We start from the raw sequence: 20,424 nt of genomic DNA, 5'->3' as shown, positions 1-20,424 counted from the left end.
AATTGGGAGATAAACCTGAAGAGGCCAACCAATTGATAGCATTTTTGAACAACAGAAATAGGTACCAGCTGGATGAACTGGGAATAGAAGATAGAATAGGAACAATCATAGAAATAAAGAAGATTCTTACCAAGAGGAACCTCATGCTTAGTCCTGAGAAAAGATGCCAGAGCATCTAAGCTGATATTAATAGATTTATGACCAAATTTGGTATTTTAAGGGAAAAAGGACTTCCTAGTCCTATGGTAATACATGACAAGTTGACGACCCAAGATGATTATGTTGAAAGACTAAACAAATTAGCCAATAGCCAAGCTAGTACTTCAGGGTTAAAATCTTTTCCTACTAGAAAGGTATTATATGATAATCTAGAAAATCTGTTTTTTCTAGAGCATTAGGTCAAACACTTGTTCGTCAACAGGCAAAATTTTGCCAAGTATATTGAAGCTGATGAGATATATAGAAAGATGATAAGGATGAAATTACCTGAAGGTGAATGGTGGATGAAATTGACAGATTTACTATAAAGTTACTGCAGTAAATCTATATGGCAGCCAGGTAAAACAGATCAAACAGGGTCAAAGTGTAGCAGGTAAAGAGTATTAGTAGATTGAAGACATAAAGTAATTCCAGCACATAAGTATCAAGCAACTAAAAGAGCCAAATCCGAATTACAACAGCCAGCACAGTCATAATAAAAGGGACAACAAGAAGATAGTTCTCCATCTGTCTCTATCTTCATGCTTGAAGATATTTTTGGTTTCCTAGAATAATTCTCATATTGTTATGAGATATTTTGTAACATTTTTTGTATAAATACTTCACAATTTGAAGTATTTTGGGTGGATTAAATATACATTTCTGTAGACATTTTATATTGAGCCAAGGAGCTATTGTACTCAAGACTAGACTAGTTTTGTTGGGTTATGAAATAAAGTTAAGGACATTTCACTAGATTCTTGTGCACAGTTGGAACCAAATAAGTATTATCTCTTCATGTTTAAATATTGTTTTCTCATCATGTCTCCTATGAAATCTAAAAAGTAAACAAGGAATGATACCTCAGAATTAGCTTAAATACTCTCAGTTTTAACTGTTTACTTTCTATATGTTTTCTGCTAAACTATCTTGGTCTGGGAATTCCTAATTGCTCCCTTACTTCCGTAGTTCCCCCCCCCCCCCCCCCGTTGGTCCATAGTAAAGGATTCTTAATTGACCTTTGCTACTGATCATCCTTATTTTCTTCATCTTAATCACGGTTAAGGATTCTTCATTACCCTTTGCCCTGGTTAGGACTACCTCATCCATTTGAAACTGTAAATTTACTTTTTGTTGTGCTAGCCTACCCTGTGAACTCTTACTTTAGTGATTGATCTGATCCGGTTAAGCCACTCTTTGATTGACTCCATAGCCCAATGGCCTGAATACTTGGTCTACCCATCTGTTTTCTTAATTCCACCACCCAATCAAAACAAAGCAATTATGAACACTAAGAACTAGCCTGAAATCCTACCCAAAACAAGGTTAAATTATAAAGAGAGAGCCCTCTCTGGAATTAGGTTGGCTAGAACCCTAGTCTAAAAGATTAGGTTTGTGGTTACCTCAGATTATTCCTTCTTTATAACTTCTAGGGAAGACTTCTGAGTGATAAAATAGTGGCGACCATACTAGGGATTCAAAACCCTCTGTCTGTATAAACCTTTGAGAAATTCAAATTTTTATTTTTAAGCGTCTTAAAGGGTTATTAGAAGTTATTTAAAAAATTCATAAAGAAGAAAAATAATTAGAAAAGGCTTGAAATCTGGTTTCAAGGAGGACTCACTATAGAAAGGCCAACCCTGATCCAAATCCTCCCCCTGTATTTGACAATCCCAACCTTATTCCGAGAATAATCAGAAGACAAGAAATTTCAGTAAGACCAAGACCTGTATTTAGATCCAATTTCTACCCTAGTGAGTGGTTGTTCATTGAAGACCTCCCTTTTGATGAGAATTTTGACCTTTCCCTATTTAGAACCAAGTCACACTTGAGGACACAATTCTAGATCCAGAATTTACAACAGAACTTGGAGTCCAAAAGGTAAACTTGTCAATTGATCAGTACCTTCTGAATTCCCCTCAGTCATCCCTTACAACTAATAGAATCCTTGAACTTTCTGAAACAACTTCAACATCTTTTAGTTCATCATCATCTCCTCACATTTCTGAAGTTCATTTCCCATCTCTAGTCATACCTTTGCTTCCCCATCAGCCTATCACTATCCATCAAATACCCATTACTCCTGTTACCACAACTCCTATTCTCAATCTTGTCTAACTTAGAGCTATGGCACTCAAATATGCCCCCCTTGTGATGCCTGCTCCTCAAGGTGTCTTTCCACTAGACTATTAGAGTAAAATTGTCCTATTTTATGGCAATGGGTCTTACACAACACAACAACACACAAAAAGATGATAGATTATTTTGAACTGCATGAAATTGACATAGGAGATGTCCAAATGAGAAGTTTTGTCCAAACTCTAGCCAAAAAAGTGAGAGCATGGTTTAGATCTTTGCCTCCTAATAGTATAGATAGTTTAGAAGTTCTTTACCATTAATTTTTAAATAGGGGGAGAAGAAAAAGAACCCTCTTCAAATTATTTTTGAATATGAAAACCTCAAGAGGGGACCAAACAAAACCATTCAAGACTACTGTAATAGGTTTAAAAATGTATATAATGCAATACCACTTGACCTTAGACCTCCACCTGGCTTAGCCCTGATAAAGTTTCTAGACGGGTTTGACACTGACATGGCTTTTCAACTTAGAGAAAGGAATCCCCCAACCCTAGAAGATATGCAAAGTGTAGCAGTTAGTGTAGAAGCTAATCTGCTATCCAAAAGAGCTAGGGTTAGAAATGAAAGGAGAGCACCATTGAAAGATGAAACTACACCCTTTGATAAAAAAATGGATGCTTTAGCTAAAGGAATGGAAAGATTGATGGATAGGATAGAAGTCATTGAAAGGAAACCTCACTGGGATAACCAACAAGCACCTCCAATAAGGAATCCAAACTTTAGGAAGAACCAGAACCAAAATACTAGTAAAAACGGGCATGATCAAAACATTAGACCTCCTTTCCAAGAAAATTATGTTGAAACTTCCCATCAAGAACACCCTGAGCTAGACACCCAAATTAACTTAATGGGGTTAGATGACGAGGAAACAATCTTTCTAATTCAAGATGACCAAGAATTATACATGCTTCAACAGTTACAAACCCAAACTAGAGAATCTTTTGACTATAAGCAGGGGTATGACTCTACTATCTTCGAAGTGCATAAACAGTACAATTTGAGAAGCAAAAAGAACATTGATGTTCCGGACCAAAATAAGAAAGCAGTACCTAATCAGCCGAAGAAAGTGAAAGTTGTCCCAGTTACAAAAACTCTACAAATCCTTTCTAGATCAAATCAGAACCCTCCTAGTCCCACCATTGAAGATGTAACCAATGACCCATCTTCTAATGAGCAACCTTCCACTTCAGTTCCCCTCAAGCAAATAGTGGAACAATCTCCGGAAATTATAATAGAAAATCTAATTAAAAAGACTCCAAACACTAAAAAAAGAAGAATAGACTACTCTGAACCCTATTGCTAAGATTTCAAATGTTCAAACGGGCAAATCCCCTCTGCCTTTCAATTTGGGAGCAAAGGTGGCCAAACTTAAAATCTCAGTTCCTTTAACATAATTGGTTAAACATGAAACTTATAGATCTCAAATAAGTAAATCTTTAAACTTCATTGAGAATGAAGACTCTATTAACTTATTTGATAATCAACCTGAGCTAATTTTCGGTCTTGATGTTAATGGAAAACTAGTGGAAGGAGGGATACCACCCTTCTACATTAGCCTTAACATCCACGATAAAATCCTACATAATGCCATGCTAGACTCTGGTGCTTCACACAATCTTATGCCTAAATCTGTTATGGAGAAGCTAAACTTGGATATCACTAGACCTTACAAGGACCTGTTTTCATTTGATTCAAGCCAAGTTAAGTGCCTAGGACTTATAAAAGATTTGTGTGTTTCCCTAGTGTAGTACCCTGCTAAGACCATTCTTATGGACATAGTTGTTGTTGATATACCACCTAAATATGGCATGTTGTTGTCTAGATCGTGGGGTGCCAAACTCTAGGGATCTCTGCAACTTGACATGTCGTATGCTACCATATCAGTCTTTGGACATCCTAAAAAACTGTATAGAGAGACTCTGATGAAGTATGTAGTGAGTACCCAGGAGAGACCTCAAAACTTTCCTATATATTCAATGCATTCTGATATTGATTCTTTCATTCTTTACAATGTTGAATCTAACCAAGAAGACACTTCAAACAACATAATATCAGAACCAAAAGAAATTGCAGTATCAAAAGAAAAACAAAGTGTCCAAATTCAAGAAATGTCAGATAATAAAGATGACCAAGATACATTAGTCAAAGAAGATTTTGTTCCTCTAGACAGTAAAAATTATGAACATGAAATTCTATGGCATCTTGAATTCGATGGGTCAGTTAACAAACTAGGTGCAGGAGCAGGTGTATGGATTTACAACTTAGAAAATGATCATTCAGAGGGTCATGCCTATAGATTTAACTTTAAATGTACAAACAACATGGCCTAATATGAAACACTTCTATTAGGTCTAAAATTGGTCAAAAGGTTAGAAGCCATAAGAGTCTCTATTATGGGAGATTTTGAGTTGGTAATAAAACAAATTAACGTTGTTTATATGACTAGGGATCCTAGGCTAGGATTTTATAGAGGAAAAATTGTGGAAATACTAAATACTTTTTTAGAAACCAAGCTTGTTGTTATTCCAAGAAAACACAATATGCAAGCTCATAGTTTAGCAATGTTTGCTAGTACATGCAAGTTGCCATTTCAGCCCAACCATCAGTACATTGCTGAGGTTAGGCATAGACTTACTATTCCTGACAACTTAAAGAACTAGAAAGTGTTTAATAATGATCAACAAATTAACACTTTTCTAACTTTAGATGATGAGTTTGTAAATAGAAACATAGACTCAGACACAACATTAGATTTTTATTACCCTGATAAAATAGAAATTAACAAAGTAGAAAATGACAAGATAGATAGATTTCATCCCATAAAGTTTACAAAATCAGATATTAGAAACCTAAAACAAATTGAAATTGATGAAGCAATTGACGAAGAATTTGAAGTCATAAATCTTAAAGACAATTTCTTGCCCAAAGGATTAACTCCTTTGAAGGACTTGTTTGATTCAAAAGATGTCCCCAAAAAGCCTAAAATGGAACACTTAAAATCAAACATTGAGAAATGTAACATAGGCTTTGAAGAAGATCCCAAAATGATAAAACTTTTAGTCTTTACCTCCCAATGAAAAAGTGAAATACATTGAATTGTTAAAGGAATTCCAAGATGTTTTTTCTTGGAATTATGAGGACCTTAAGTCCTATGATACCAGTATAATACAACGCACCATTCCCTTAAGAGAAAACTAGAAGCCTTTTAGAAAGAAGCTTAGAAGGATTAAGCCTGTTATATTGCCTTCTATCGAAAAAGAGATCAAAAGAATGTATGAAGCGAAGATTATTGCACCAATTAGATTCCTCAAATTGGGTTTCTAATTTGGTACCTACAAGAAAAAAACTGGCGAAATTAAGCTGTGCGTTGACCTTAGGAATTTAAATAAAGTTTCACACAAGGATAACTACCCTCTTCCTAAAATGGATCACATATTACAAAGGGCAGTGGGTTCAACCAAAATCTCACTGCTAGATGGGTTTTCTGGTTACAACCAGATTTTGGTCCACCCAGATGATCAGGCAAAAACTGCATTCACTACTCCATGGGGCACTTTCATGTATCTGAAAATGCATTTTGGGTTCAAAACGCAGGGTTCACCTTTAAAATAGCAATGGACATAGCCTTTGCTAAGGAAATCCATGACTTCCTGGTAATATACCTAGATGATATCAAAATATTCTCTAAATTAGATTAGCAACACCTGGATCATCTCAGGGAGGTCTTCACCAAGTGTATGAAGTATGGAATCTCTCTGAATACTAAAAAGTATTTATTTGGGTTGGAAGAGGGAAAATTACTAGGCCACATAATCTCCAAAGATGGTATCCAGATTGACCCAACAAGAATTGAAGCCATTTTGTAGATACCACATCCTAGGAACATCAATAACCTACAAGCATTTTTAGGTAAAATAAACTTTTTGAGAAGATTTATCTCTAACTTAGCTCAACTAAGTAGATTACTAAACATCATGTTAAAGAAAGATTCGACTATTAGATGGACTCTAGAGGCTAAAATGTCTTTTGAAGATATAAAGTTAACCTTAACAAAAACACCAGTTCTCATCAGTCCAATGTTTGATATGGATTTCATCATATTTTCTTTCGCCTCAGAAAACAACATTGTTGTAGTCCTACTGCAGAAAAATGATCAGGGTTTTGAACAACCAATAGCCTTCTTTAGCAAAGCCTTGAGAGATGCACCTTTAAAGTATAATATAATGGAAAAGAAAGCTTTTGCTCTAATCAAAGCTATTAAATATTTCAGTGTGTATATATTATATTCTCATGTAATAGCTTATGTTCCCAATGTTGTAGTCAAAGACATCCTAACATTGGATGGACCAGATGGAAAGAGAGAGAAGTGGATAGCTACCGTATTAGAATATGACTTGGAAATTAAACCTACAAAATTTATTAGAGGCCAAGGTTTAGCCAAGCTTATGGCTGAATCGAATTGTCAGGCCCTAGACATAAATTTCATTGTAGAATTGGATAAGGAAGAGGAGATGGTGACTGCACAAATCAGCCAGGACGTTAATGACTCACCATGGTATGCTGACATAATATACATTCTACAAAATCTTCAAGCTCCTCCTGAGTTATCTAGGACTAAAAGTAGGTTCTTAAAAATGAAATCTTTGAAGTTTTGCATAATTGACAATGCTTTATTTTGGAAAAATCATGAAGGCATCCTTCTTAATTGTTTGTTAAAGGAAGAATCTGACAAAATATTACAGGAGTTTCATGTAGGTGATTGTGGGGGACATCTTTACTGGAAGACCACAACTGATAAGATCTTAAGAGCTGGTTTTTACTGGCCCACTCTGTTTTCTGATGTAAAGAAATTTGTAACCTCATGCCACAAATGTCAGATTTTTTAAGGAAAAAGAAAACTATTACCATTACCTTTGAAACCAATATCTACTGAAGCACCATTTCAACAGTGGGGTCTTGACTTCATTGGTGAAATTCATCCCCCCTCCTCTGCCCAACATAGATGGATCTTGACTGCCACAGATTATTTTACAAAATGGATAGAAGCCATACCCTCAAGACAAGCTATTGATATTGTCATAATAGGTTTCCTTGAGGCCAACATTCTGTCCAGATTCGGTTGCCCCACCAAAATCATCACAGACAATGGAACAGATTTTAAATCAAAGAGGATGATTGATTTCTGCAACAAATACCATATAACCCTAGGTCACTTCACAGCCTATTATCCCCAAGGAAATGGACTGGCAGAATCTTCCAATAAGAGCTTAATGAATATCATCAAAAAATTATTGGAAGATGACAAGAAAACATGGAACAAGAAGCTAGTAAATGCCTTGTGGGCAGATAGGCTGACCACAAAGAAATTCATTGGTACCGGTCCTTATCAGCTAGTCTATGGAATGGAGGTTGTGTTCCCATATTCCTTGGGAACACCAGTGATGAAATTACTCCAAGAAGCACAAGTTGAACCAAATGATATTCAAAGGAGGATCAACCAGACAATTCACTTGCAGCAGACCAGGGAAGAAGTGTATATCAGATCCCAAGTTGTGTAGGAGAGAATTAAGAAAGCTTTTGAAAAAAGGACCAAGGCAGAAGATTTCTATCTAGGAGATAAAGTTTTGAAATGGGACTCAAGAAAGGAGGATAAAGGTAAACATGGGAAGTTTGACTTCCTATGGAAAGGCCCTTACATCATTTATGCTTTCAGAGGTAATAATGCTTATTTCCTCAAAGAATTGGATGGTGTAGAAGTAGAAGGAGGACCAGTCAATGGTCGAATGCTTAAGCACTATATAGATCCCAGTCATTGATTTCACTAATCACTTGTAAATATTTTATTTTTCACAAAGTTTAGTGTTGATTGGATGGTAATTTTGGAGTTGAAGCCCGAAGAGAAGGCCCTAAGCTTCAAAATTTTCATTGTCATAAATATCAATAAAGCAGAAAAGTAAAAGGGAAACATTGCAGGGTAAAATCATAGTAATTCAGAAGGTCATTGATCTACTAGTTCTTGACATTTCACCAGGAAATGCCATCCCCAAGTGGAGCCATTGTTATGTTCCTATACCAATAGGAGTCTTAATTTTTGAATGGCTGAGGTTAGATCTGTAATATGTACATACCTTTGATTTATCCAAATGTTTTCCATATTCAAAAAATCAAAAAAATTTAAAAGTGTAAAGAAGGTATGTTCTAAAAGAAAAATCAAAGGACAAAAAGAATTAAAAAGTTCAAAAATTATGAAAAAATGAACCCCAAGAAAAAAGAAAAGACCATGAAAGTGTGCAAGTCAAAATGCCACTACCATTTACTCTTGATATAGAATAAAAATATTGTGTGAAACTTGTTACCTTTGCCACAATCCATGGATAGTCAAAATGTTTAAACTTGGCTACTTCATGTTTTAAATTCTATGTTTGTTGATAGAGAAGAAAATCTGACCATATTATTCAATCTTGGCATATAAGTAGATTAGGTAGAGTAAATAAAAAGGAGCTCAACTGTTTAATATTAGCCCTTGGACGTAATAAGGTTAGACTTAGATAGATTACTTTTGTAAAAGAAAGAAAATGTTTTGATAAGGGTTTGCCAACTTAAGTGCAAAACATAATGTTTCAAATTAATCACAACATTAGTGTAAGGTGAGAGTCAAGGTCGATTGGGAAGTGACGGTGGAGGCGATTTCGAGCTAGGGTTACATGTTTGCCAAATTGTTCTCCATGGAGGGATGTGAAGCAGGGAGCTCCACTCCCTCCTACAAACAGGTAGTGACCAGTAGAGGTAAAAAATAGATAGAAGAAAACAGAGGTCCTTCAGAGGTAAGACAAAGAAACAGGGAAGAGGAGCAGGATGGCTCTAAATCGATGGAGAATAATAACACCACAAAAAGCAAGGAAGTGGACAAGGAATAGGGAACAAAATAAAAAACATAGAAGGCACCATGCAAACCCAAAACTACTATCACGCCCATAGTAGTTTTGAATGACCCTGCTCTATAGGCGCATAGGGATCATATGCAGACTTATGCAATCATTTGTAAATTCATGGGCTTATGGCCCACTAAAAAAGCTTTACAAACATGGATTAAATATCATTGGAAACCAAAAGGAAGCATAGAACTACATCTAGCGTCAAAGGGATTCTTTACTATTGTTTTTACAAATATTGAGGATAAGGACAGAGTGTTTGAGGGAGGGCCCTACTTCTATGCTGTAGCAGGCCTGTACATGCGACCATGGGTTATGAATTTTGTCCCAGAATGAGAAACTTTTACCTCGGTACCAGTTTGGGTTAGAGTCTACTCTCTACCTTTGGATTATTGGCAACTGGAATCCTTATCTGCCATAGGAAAAAAGCTAGGGTGTTTTGCCAAAGCCTCTGAGGCCACCAGAAGAGGAAAATACATATCCTTTCCCAGAATATGTGTGGAAATGGATCTTTCTAGAGCTTTTTCAGATGAGGTAATCTTGGAAGTGTTTAATGAAGAATGGGTGCAAACAGTGGATTATGAGCATATCCCATTCAGATGTCATAAATTCCATGAGCATGGGCACCTATTCAAGGATTGCCCTCTCAGTAAAATGGAAAACAAGGGCGAAGAAAACACCATGAAAGATTCTGAAAGCTTTCAAAAGGTGGTCCAGAAAGGAAAGGGAAGAAAAAGTGGATCGAAGCAACTTCAATCAGAAAAACAATGAGCCAGTCAAAATAGGTTTCAAGCCCTAGAAGAGGAGGATGTGATAATGGAAGCAAATCAGGTCAAGGGAGACAGTCCAGTGGAGAAGAGGAATGAAGAAAATGAGGAGACAACCCAAAACAACAATAAACAGAAAGGAGAAATGATGAGTGACACAGAACTGGAGATGGACCAGGAAATGACCCAGAGTGAGATGGAAATGGAGGAAAATTAACTACAGGATATTCTTGAAAAAGAGAATCTAGATCTAGAAGGATTCTTGAAACAAGGTACCAGGGAGGCAGTGGATTCATTACCTCCAGAAGAGTTCCACAGAGTTCAACAGCTATTCTTATGGAAAACTCAAACCAAGGGGCTAGAAAAGCAAGGGAAAAATGAAAGACAGGGTAGTGAAGGGGTGAAAGCTATGAAAACCACACAAGGATTGGCACCCAGAATCCGAGGAAGAAACAAGGCTGGAAAAAGAAAAACGAACTATTGATGGAATGTGGAAAGCTAATGATAGACTCAAGTAAGATGAAAGACCTATCCAGTTACTACTTTACAAATCTTTAATAATGAAGTTCACTTCTTGGAATATAAGAGGTCTAGGTAGTAGAAGAAAACAAAGATTACTTAGTAATAGGATGTGTTAACACCCAGGTTGTTCCCCTTGACTCCCAAGGGAATACGGCCGGGGTAACCACTAACCAAGCTTTGGATTATAGGTCCTAGCCTACCTATAATCAGAGAGGGCTCTCTCTTTAAGTTTTAGCTCTATTTTGTGAAGATTTTAGGCTAGTAGTGGGTTTCCGTTTTTGTTCAAGGTTTTGGTTGAATGATGTCTTTCAGTGCCTAGGGTGGAAATCTTCAGATAGTATTAGTTCATTAGGCAATGGAGTCTGTGGCTACAGTTTGTTTGAAATATTGAGTGGGGATGTTGAAACTGCAGGGCCATTTAAGTATTTCATGAAACAAACTTGAAATTTTGATGGTGAAACATGTTTAACCAGTGAAAAGCAATTAAGAATTTTCCACTAAGCTGGGGAGTGAGAAAGAGATCTATTGCACAGGAGCAGATTTGAATTCCTGAAGAATAGACCATGTGAAAGATATAGTTTGAAGATGCAGCAATTAAGAATTACACCTTTATAACTATAACTGAAGAAAACATTTATAACAGCATAGATTGAGTTCAGGGTATTCTATGAATAAATCCTAGAACTATTCTTTTTCTCTGCTATTAACTGTGAAACATAGCATATGATTGGGTTATGAAGAAGTAATAAAAACACATAACGAAGAGTTTAAAGGAAACTTATTGAGCCATGAAATACGCAGGAATCATGTAGCATTCAGCAAACACATTACAACACCTCAGACAACTCAGAACTTCGGAAATTCCATCAGCCTTTGTATTAATCCTCTGAAAATTTACAGCATAAGATTTTTAGAAGAAAAAATCAACAACCCCTGCAAGCTTATGTGAGGGGGAATATATACAATCGATTACAAAATATCTGAACCGCTGAGTCACTTGAGAAGTAAATATGTTTACCAACTCTACAGAATAGCAGATAAGGAAGTTATTGCTGCTCTTAAATACAAAATGAATGCTTTTTAATTCTGTCAGAAGACTTTTTGACCTTTGGAGGCCACTGAGTCGGTTGAGCGTTCTGAATAAATGCTGAATGATGTGTCTTTATGCTCTGTCATGTTGTAGCTTTCTCGGCCCTATCATTTGCAGCTGTCAGTATTGCTTTGGTGGCCGAATCTTTCTGCTAAGTTGGCTCAGTCCACTCTTCTCCATTCATTCTGAATGCATCAAATTTTCCTGTACATGATAACTTATATTTTTTGGATGAAAAAAACCTGATGAGAGGCTCTTGTTCACAGTATTAACTGTATCATTTTGGTCCACCATTCCTGTGTGGGCAATTGATGTCTCAAAATTTCATCTAAGGTCTCATATGCCTCTGTATATTTGTAGAAGTTTGGAGGCACTTCAAACAAATGCTTGATCTCATTCATAATAAAAAATAAATTCTCTACTCTGTCATAGAGACTTTGCCTAGATGCTAGCCCTGTTAGCTCTGAGGTACTTGATCCTTGAGTGATCTGATTGGTAGCAAATGTATTGACCCTTTTAGCATAGTTCTCATGTGAAAGTAGTTTCCCTGCACTGTTCAGTAAGCCAGGGAGACCTCTGCTTTGTAATGCTGCAAACTTGTCCATAAATCTGTTTACTTTTGTCTGCATGTCCTGGCTTCTTCTTTCCAGTGTTTGTACCAGGCTTCTCAATGTGAGGACCCTCTTTATCAGCTGGATGGTTTCAGTTCTGTTGGAGATCCCTATTGCTGCCAGCTGAGGACCTGTACGGTTATTTAGCACGTTAATCATTCTGTTGGCTATCTCAGGCATATTGCCTAGAGATGCCCTTGATCTTTGCACTTCCTTGTGTGCTTTGCCTATGAGCTCCATTTGCTCATGAATGGTCTCTATATACTGCCATTGATCTGTGATCGATTGGCCAATGTTGGCCCATAAAACTGTCTTGAGCTCAGCCACCACTTTGTCAAGGGTGAGCTCCTTCTCCAGCTCCTTTATCTTCTCCTTAAGGGCCTTTATTTCCCTTCCTTTTTCTGCTACATTCTGCTTGGAGTTGTCATATTTTTCATTGAGCTTAGCCAAATTCTCCCTGGCTTCATTTAGCTCTGACGTTTGGGCTTCTAAGGCCTGAAATTTCATTCTTCAGCTTTTGCATATCAAGGCTTGGAGCCTGCTCTATTGTTGGTGCTGGTGCTGATGTAGATGGTGCTGTCTGAGCTATCTGTTCTGTAGGAGGAGCACTGGTTTGAGGGGGTTCCTCAAGGTTGATTATTTGTGGAGGGGGCTTTGATGTTTGGCCTACTTCCCTCTGTTGTAGGGCTGCCTGCGGTGCTGCCTCTGGTTCTCCCAATTTCTCCTGTGTCTGGATCAGCTATTTGTACAATGATACCAGCATAGCTGCTGCATCTTGGTCATGCCTCAGCTGGGCGACCTCTTCTATTTGTGGGTGAATGGTTGCTGGGATCTTAACCATTTTTCTTAGTGCTGCCATATCTGCATCTCTTAATTTCAGCAGCGCTTGTACAGCCTTGATGTCCTTGGGATCATGCCCAAGTTCTATGATGATATCCTCCAAAGCTTTGATTCGGTTGTCCTTTGCTTGAGAGGATGCTTTCTCCAACTCAAGTTGGGCAGCTGTGTTGTTTAGGCTATTTTCCAGCCTAAGATTTACCAATGTTTTGTCTGCCAAGGTGGCATACACCATCTCACCCGTTTGCTTGTGCAATTCAATCTGATCCATAGGGTGGATGTCTTTTGCAAGGACCTCAAGGTTGGTCCTTATATAGTCTGCAGCTGACTGTGGCTGCAGCATAGTTGGCATGAAATGACTCATTACCATTTTTCCCTCATGTACATCGTATGCAGACATCAACCTCTGTTGGTTTGTAGGGGCCATTTTCAACAAGTGATTGTAGAGTTGTATCTTGAGCGGCTCATTCCTCTTTTTGATATCAATAAACTATTGTTTGATGCCTGCTTCAGCTCCCCTTTGGTGGCTTGAGGAGCTGACTTCTCCTCCAACTGTCCTTTCATGTTCCTGGTGAAAGGAACTTGCAGATGCTTCCATGCTTGGTGGGCCCATGCCCAAAGATTGCCCAATAGGCATTTCTTCCTCAGAGAGGGGATTCATTCTGTGCCTTTTCTCCCCTTGACTTATAGATGTGGTGAGGGGAGTCTCTTGCTCTCTATCCCTCTTCTTTCCCTTTTCTTCTTTTTGTGGAGTTTGTAGCACTGAGGCCTCCACTGTCTTTTCTTGCCTAGGGGGCACATTCTCTTGAGCCTGTTGCTCAGTGGATATTGGGGCTTCAGGTATTTGTTCTTGCTGCTGTATTTGCTGCCCCTCTTTTTTCCCTTCTTCTTGTTGTTCTACCTATTTTTCTGCTTGCTTTTCTGCCATAGGAGGTGGCTGTTCTTGTTGATGTGCTGTTGAAGATGATGCAGCTGCTCCAAGCTGCCTTTGGTATGGAGAGGAAACCTATCCACAAGTTTCCAAGTCAGCCTCTTTCTCAATATTTTTTGCTTCTCTTTGTAGCATTTGCTCTCTAATGAGTGGCTCTTCTAGAGTGCCCTCTTCCCAACTTAGTAGATTGGCATATTTCTCAATATGAGGCAATTTAATGTGAGCATAGCCACCCAATTTATGTTTTATCCTTCTGAGAGAAATGAAATGATTAGGGTCATAAGGTACCCATTTGAAACTAGTTTCTAATCGGAGGCCCTCTAGGATCATATCTGCTTCCTTCCATCCCTCCTCCCTTATGTTGTAAAGGAAAGGGCCTAGCTGGTTCCTGACTTTTAACTGCACTTTCTTGTTTTTACTATGGAAATGGATTTGGTCTGCATTTCCAAACTGCCTGAAATATTCCAAGGCAAATAGTCTCATCGGGACATATCTTGGCAGCCTATAAGGGTTCAACTCACAGCCATATACTCTGATTACTGTATGGTGTTGGTAAAAGTACCAATCACCAATGCTGTAGGACTTAGAGAGATGGAGAATTCTTTGCATTTCCTCGGTTAATCTCGGAGGAGGAACACCATATAACAAAGTCATAGCTGGATGAATGAACAAGTCTATGAATTCACAGTATGTGTATGGTGAACGGGAGGTGCAATGAAAAACTGAGGTCCAAAACACAACCGACCTTGGATTTCCCTGGGCATCAAATTTCTTGAGAGGAATAGGGCAACTTTCAAGTTGACAAAATAAGAACAGATGATATATGTATGAGGTGTATCTAAACACCTTTTCCCTTTCTAGATTCATTAGTTGCTCATGAATCTTGTTTGCAATATATTCAGCATAGTCATAGTGCACAGCAGGAGGCTTCCCAGGAGAAAATATGGACAGCATGGCCATTATGGTATCATCAACATCTTCAACTCCCTTGTAGCCCAGGACATAGCTAATCAAATTTATCAGCATCCTCCGCAAGTCATTTAGATATGGATGTCCAATAGGAGGTGTTCTCAGAGCTTCAGAGCTTGGCTGAATGAATAACTGATTAATTTTGATGATTTGGGCACTGGACAGGTTGCCCCCCTTCTTTAATAAATCTAACATGGAGAGAGGAGTCAATGGTCTTGCAAAATGAAAGTTGAGCATTTGATTTATGGCCTCAGGGGTAATATGAAACAAGACTGAGCCTGTGGGATTGAGAACAGCCCTCTAACATGGATCATAGCATTCACAGCATCTATGGATCAAGTCTGGGAGGGAATTGACTTGCGGGAGGTTGTAAATGGGCAAGTTGGAGTCCCAAATCCCTAAAATATCAGCTCCACTGAGGTGTTGAGCTTTTAATTCATTTAGCATATGAATATTAAATTTAGAATTTATTGGGAACCAGTCTAACATCTGATAATCTATATCTCCTAGGGTCTTCCATTCTAACTCTCTTTGTGGGGCATTCATAGGTTGAATATTCAGGGCTACTGATGTTTCCATGGTTAAGTAGTAGAATGATTTGTATTAGAACTGGTGTTACTAACAGAGCAACACAGAGGAGTATTTTTGGAACAGATAGGTGAATTGCAGAGGAAAAGAGGGTGAAATGGCAGTGACAGCAATTGAAATACTGCACAGAGGACTGATAGAGTAAATGTCAAGCCTAAAAAAACTTTCTTCACGGTGAATTAGAGCAGCTGGGTCTTGAGTTCACGAATGCGCGAACTAACTGTGTTTTTAGGTAAATTTAGCTAAATGCAGGTTCTGCAGGGGAGTTTTCGACCCAACAATTGAAAATAGGTACTGATTGCTGGAGTTTGCTGGTAGGTACAGTGTTCTTCACTCATTTTTAAGCTATATTTGGAGAATTATGGACAAAACTAGGCGCAGAGGGAATAATATGGATAAATACCTTATGAATTGCCGGCAATGGTTTCAAATGCAGGTGGTTCGGACGTGCCGATGGTCTCTGTATCGATTTCTGCAGGTTGGCGCTTGTTTGGTCGTAAAATGCATGCAGGGGGAGAAACAGTTGTTTTGCAAAAAGTGAGGAAAAACGGGATTTTCGGCGAAAATATGGGCTTTTGGGTCATTGGCGCCTTTTTTGGATGACGTCATCATGACGTCATCAGGTGGGGTCAGGGTTGGGTGACGTCATCATGACGTCACCGGGTGATGTGGCAAGCTATGAGTGGTCCACGGAGATGCGTAGCTGGCGGACATGTCGGAGCGCTGGCGGGCGGGGGCGCTGATGCGGCGGTGAGGTGGCCTGACGTGGGCATGACGCAGCAATGGCGTGGGCGCGGCGGGACCAGCGGTAAACCAGAAACGGTAAATGGTATTTCTTGGACCGCTTTTGATACGGTCGTGGATTTGTCAGAGGGCGACCCGAGAGAATATGGGGGTGACGCGTGGCGGAGGCCTGACGTCACCCTCTGACAGTTTCTCGGGCGATAAAGGCAGTACATCGGGGCCGACCCGATATGGATATGGGCCGTCGGATGAAGATTCCCGGATCTAACGGTTGACGGGTCGCTAAGGCACCAGGATGATACGACCTCGGGCTGGGAATAAAATAATATTATTCGGTAAAATACGCGCCCGGCGAAACATTAGAAAGTGGGTTTTCAACTGTGTTACGGGAAAAATGTGTTATGCGCGGGTTTATTAATAAAGGCAGATTAAGGTTATTAATCCAAGCAGACCTTGGATTAATCCCAGGATTAATATATCAGCGCTCTTTGGGTCGCGCTATAATGTTTTAGCGTTTAAACCATTCAAAACCAAACTTAGAGCTATAATGCTCGGGGAAGGGGATACATAGGTATTTTGGGGTTTTTTGCATAATTTACATAGTAATAGGGGGAACAGGGGGTATAGGGGGTTAAATAGTAGAAGTTAGGGGTTAACATGAGTGGAAAAGGTGGATTGAAGAGTGGAAACACTAAGTTTTATATGGAATCAACTTAGATTAGGAAGTAGATCAAAATGAAAAGAAGTTTAGACAAGAAATGTGGCTTTTAAAGGAACAAGAACCAACACAAGACCTTGACTTCTTTCATGAACACAACTGGTGTAGGGATGTTAGCAATGAATGTGAAGGGGGGAAAATAGGAAGTTAGACATGCTCCATTGAGTTGCTGCAAAATGATAGAGGAGAGGACCTTCTCTATCCATTGATGTTTCCTTTATGTTAGACCAGCAAAATTCAACTGAAAGGAATGACATTTCTGCAACCCCATCTACCTACCCATCTACTTGCCTAGCATTTTTTGTTTCTTCATGGAGGGTGCACTTGGACTTGCAGACCCTCATGTGCCTTTTCTTTTCTTTTGGCTTTTTCTTTTGATTTTCTATCTAGAACTACCCTTATTGCTTCCAAGGCCCCAGATTAAGCAGTTGGGAACCTTAATTCTCTACCTAACTATTGGTCTGCCAAGATTAAACAGTTTGGACAGACTTCTTTCTCTATGCTACAACAGAAAATTGAAACATGGCATGATCCAGATTAGGCTGTTGGACCATCCATCAAAATTGAGTCAACATCAAGCTATGTACACACATTGTCTTCTTTTGGAAATATGGGATCTTTGCATCACCAAAGCAGAGCATATTTGGAACTTTCATTTGCCAATCATGAAATATGAAACCTATTGGTATAGGTATCTAACAGTGGCTCCACATGGGGATGGTTTTTCTTTTTTGAAAAACCAAGAACAGCAGGTCAGAATGCCTTGGCCCTTTGACTTCTTTTTACCAAAACTTGGAGTTTTTCTTCCTTGAAATCTCAAAATTGGAATCTGTCATACTTGTGGAACTTGCTGAACTAAAGCCTTTTCCTGATTCTGCAAGACCTTTCAAACTGAGCTATTCACAAGCTGAAAGAAAACATTATATACAGCAGATTATGTACAAGGGAACAACCATGCTATATACATGGAGAGTAGTCAAAATAGTGCTTCAACATCCTGCCATTCACATGACCTTCATCCAAATCAGTCTCATCAAGACTTTTAAGAAAGTAAGTATTGTTTCCTTGCACTGCTTGGATAACAAATGGTCCTCTCCAAAGGGAATCAAACTTTCCATGTTTTCCTTTATCTTCCCTTCTTGAATCCCATTTGAGGACTTTGTCCCCAATGTTAAATTCTTCAGCCTTAGTCCTTCTGTCAAAAGCTTTCTTTAACTTTTCTTGTAAAACTTGAACTCTGTTATAGACTTGGTCTCTAGTTTGCTGCAAGCATATTATTTGATTGATCCTTCTTTGTATGTCATTGGGCTCAGCTTGACTTTCTTGGAGTAGTTTCATAACAGGAACTCCCAGTGATGAAGGAAATTTGGCTTCTAACCCATAAACTAACTCATACGGGCTGACCCCAATGGATCTCTTGGTTGTTAGTCTATCTGCCCATAAGGCATTCACAAGCTTCTTATGCCAATTCTTCTTATTTTCTTCCAACACCTTCTTTATGATATTTACAAGGCTTTTATTTGATGATTCAGCAAGGCCATTTCCTTGGGGATAGTATGCAGTAGAATGGCCCAAGGTAATATGAAATTTGTGGCAGAAGTTCACCATCTTCTTGGATCTAAAGGCAGCAACATTGTCTGTTATGATCTTATCAGGACAACCAAATCTAGACAATATATTATTTTCCAAAAACTGAATGATTGTTGAATCATTTTCCTGTCTACATGGGATGGCCTCAATCCATTTGGTGAAGTAGTCTGTGGCTGTGAAGATCCATCTATGTTGGCCTGAAGATGAAGGATGAATTTCCCAAATGAAATCCAAGCCCCATTGTTGAAAAGGTTTCTCTGTTGCAATAGGCCTCAAAGGAAGTGGCAGTAACTTTCTCTTTCCCTCAAATACTTGACATTTATGACATGAAGTGGTAAATTTTTTGACATCAGAGAACACAGTGGGCCAATAGTAACCAGCCCTCAGTATTTTGTCCACAGTGGACTTCCAATAGAGGTGTCCACCACAGTCACCTGCATGGAATTCTTTCATGACATTGTTAGTCTCATTCTCAATTAAGCAGTTTAACAATATACCCTCATGGTTTTTCCAAAGCAAATTGCCATCCATGACATAAAATCTTGAAGCTTTCATTTTTAGAAACCTACATTTAGTTCTGGACAATCCTGGGGGAGCACACAGGTTTTGCAATATATAACAGATGTCAGAATACCACAGAGATTGTTCAAAGGCTACATTGATCTTTGGAGTCGCCAGCTCCGGTTCACTGTCCAGTTGGTTGATGTCTAGGGCTTGGAAATTTGTTTCAGACATTAATTTGGCCAAACCTTGCCCTTTTATCATTTTTGTAGGTTTTATTTCAATGTCAAATTCTAAAATGTTGGCAATCCATTTTCCTCTTCTGCCCTCTAAGTTCTCTTGAGTAAGTATGTCTTTTACAATAGGACTTGGCACATAAGCTATAACATGGGAGTATAGGATATAAATCCTAAAGTCTTTGATGGCTTTGACCAAAGCATATGCTTGCTTTTCCATGATCTGATATTTCAGGGGTGCATCTCTGAGAGCTCTACTAAAGAAAGCAATAGGTCTCTCATTTCCTTGGTCATCTTTCTGTAATAAGACAACAACAATAGTGTGCTGGGAGGCAAAAGAGAAAATGATAAACTCTTTGTCAAATTGTGGATTTGTTAAGACTGGAGTTTGGGTAAGGGCCAATTTTATTCCTTCAAAAGCTTGATTTGCTTCTACTGTCCATTTTACTTTTGAATCCTTTTTAAGCATGTTATTGAGTAATCTGCTCAATTCTGCCAAATTTTGGATAAATCTCCTTAGGAAGTTGATCTTCCCCAAGAATGCTTGTAATTCTTTGATGTTTCTTGGGTGGGGCATTTGCAAGATGGCTTGTATTCTGTCTGGGTCAATCCTAATGGCATCCTTTGAAATAATATGACCCAATAACTTGCCTTCTTCCAAACCAAACAGGGATTTCTTGGGATTTAAAGAAATTCCATATTTCCTACAAGTTATGAATATTTGCCTTAGATGTTTCAAATGTTCTTGGTCAGATTTAGAGAAAGGTGTGAGGTCATCTAAATAAATGACAAGGAAGTCATGAATCTCCTTGGCAAAAGCAATATCCATTGTTCTTTGAAAGGTAGCTCCTGCATTTTTCAACCCAAAAGGCATTTTGACATATTTGAAGGTCCCCCATGGGGTTGTGAATGCTGTTTTGTCCTGATCATCAGGGTGTACTAGGATCTGATTGAAGCCTGAGAATCCATCAAGTAATGAGATCCTTGAAGCCCCTACCACTCTTTGGAGAATGTGATCCATCTTAGGTAAGGGATAATTATCCTTTAGGGA

Source organism: Pinus tabuliformis, chromosome 2_2 (assembly GCF_031772625.1).
Source record: "Pinus tabuliformis cultivar Carrire ecotype Pingquan chromosome 2_2, CPIR1, whole genome shotgun sequence".
Taxonomy (NCBI): Eukaryota; Viridiplantae; Streptophyta; class Pinopsida; order Pinales; family Pinaceae; genus Pinus; species Pinus tabuliformis.
The sequence above is the reverse complement of the archived record's forward strand: the minus strand, read 5'-3'. Positions refer to the sequence as shown.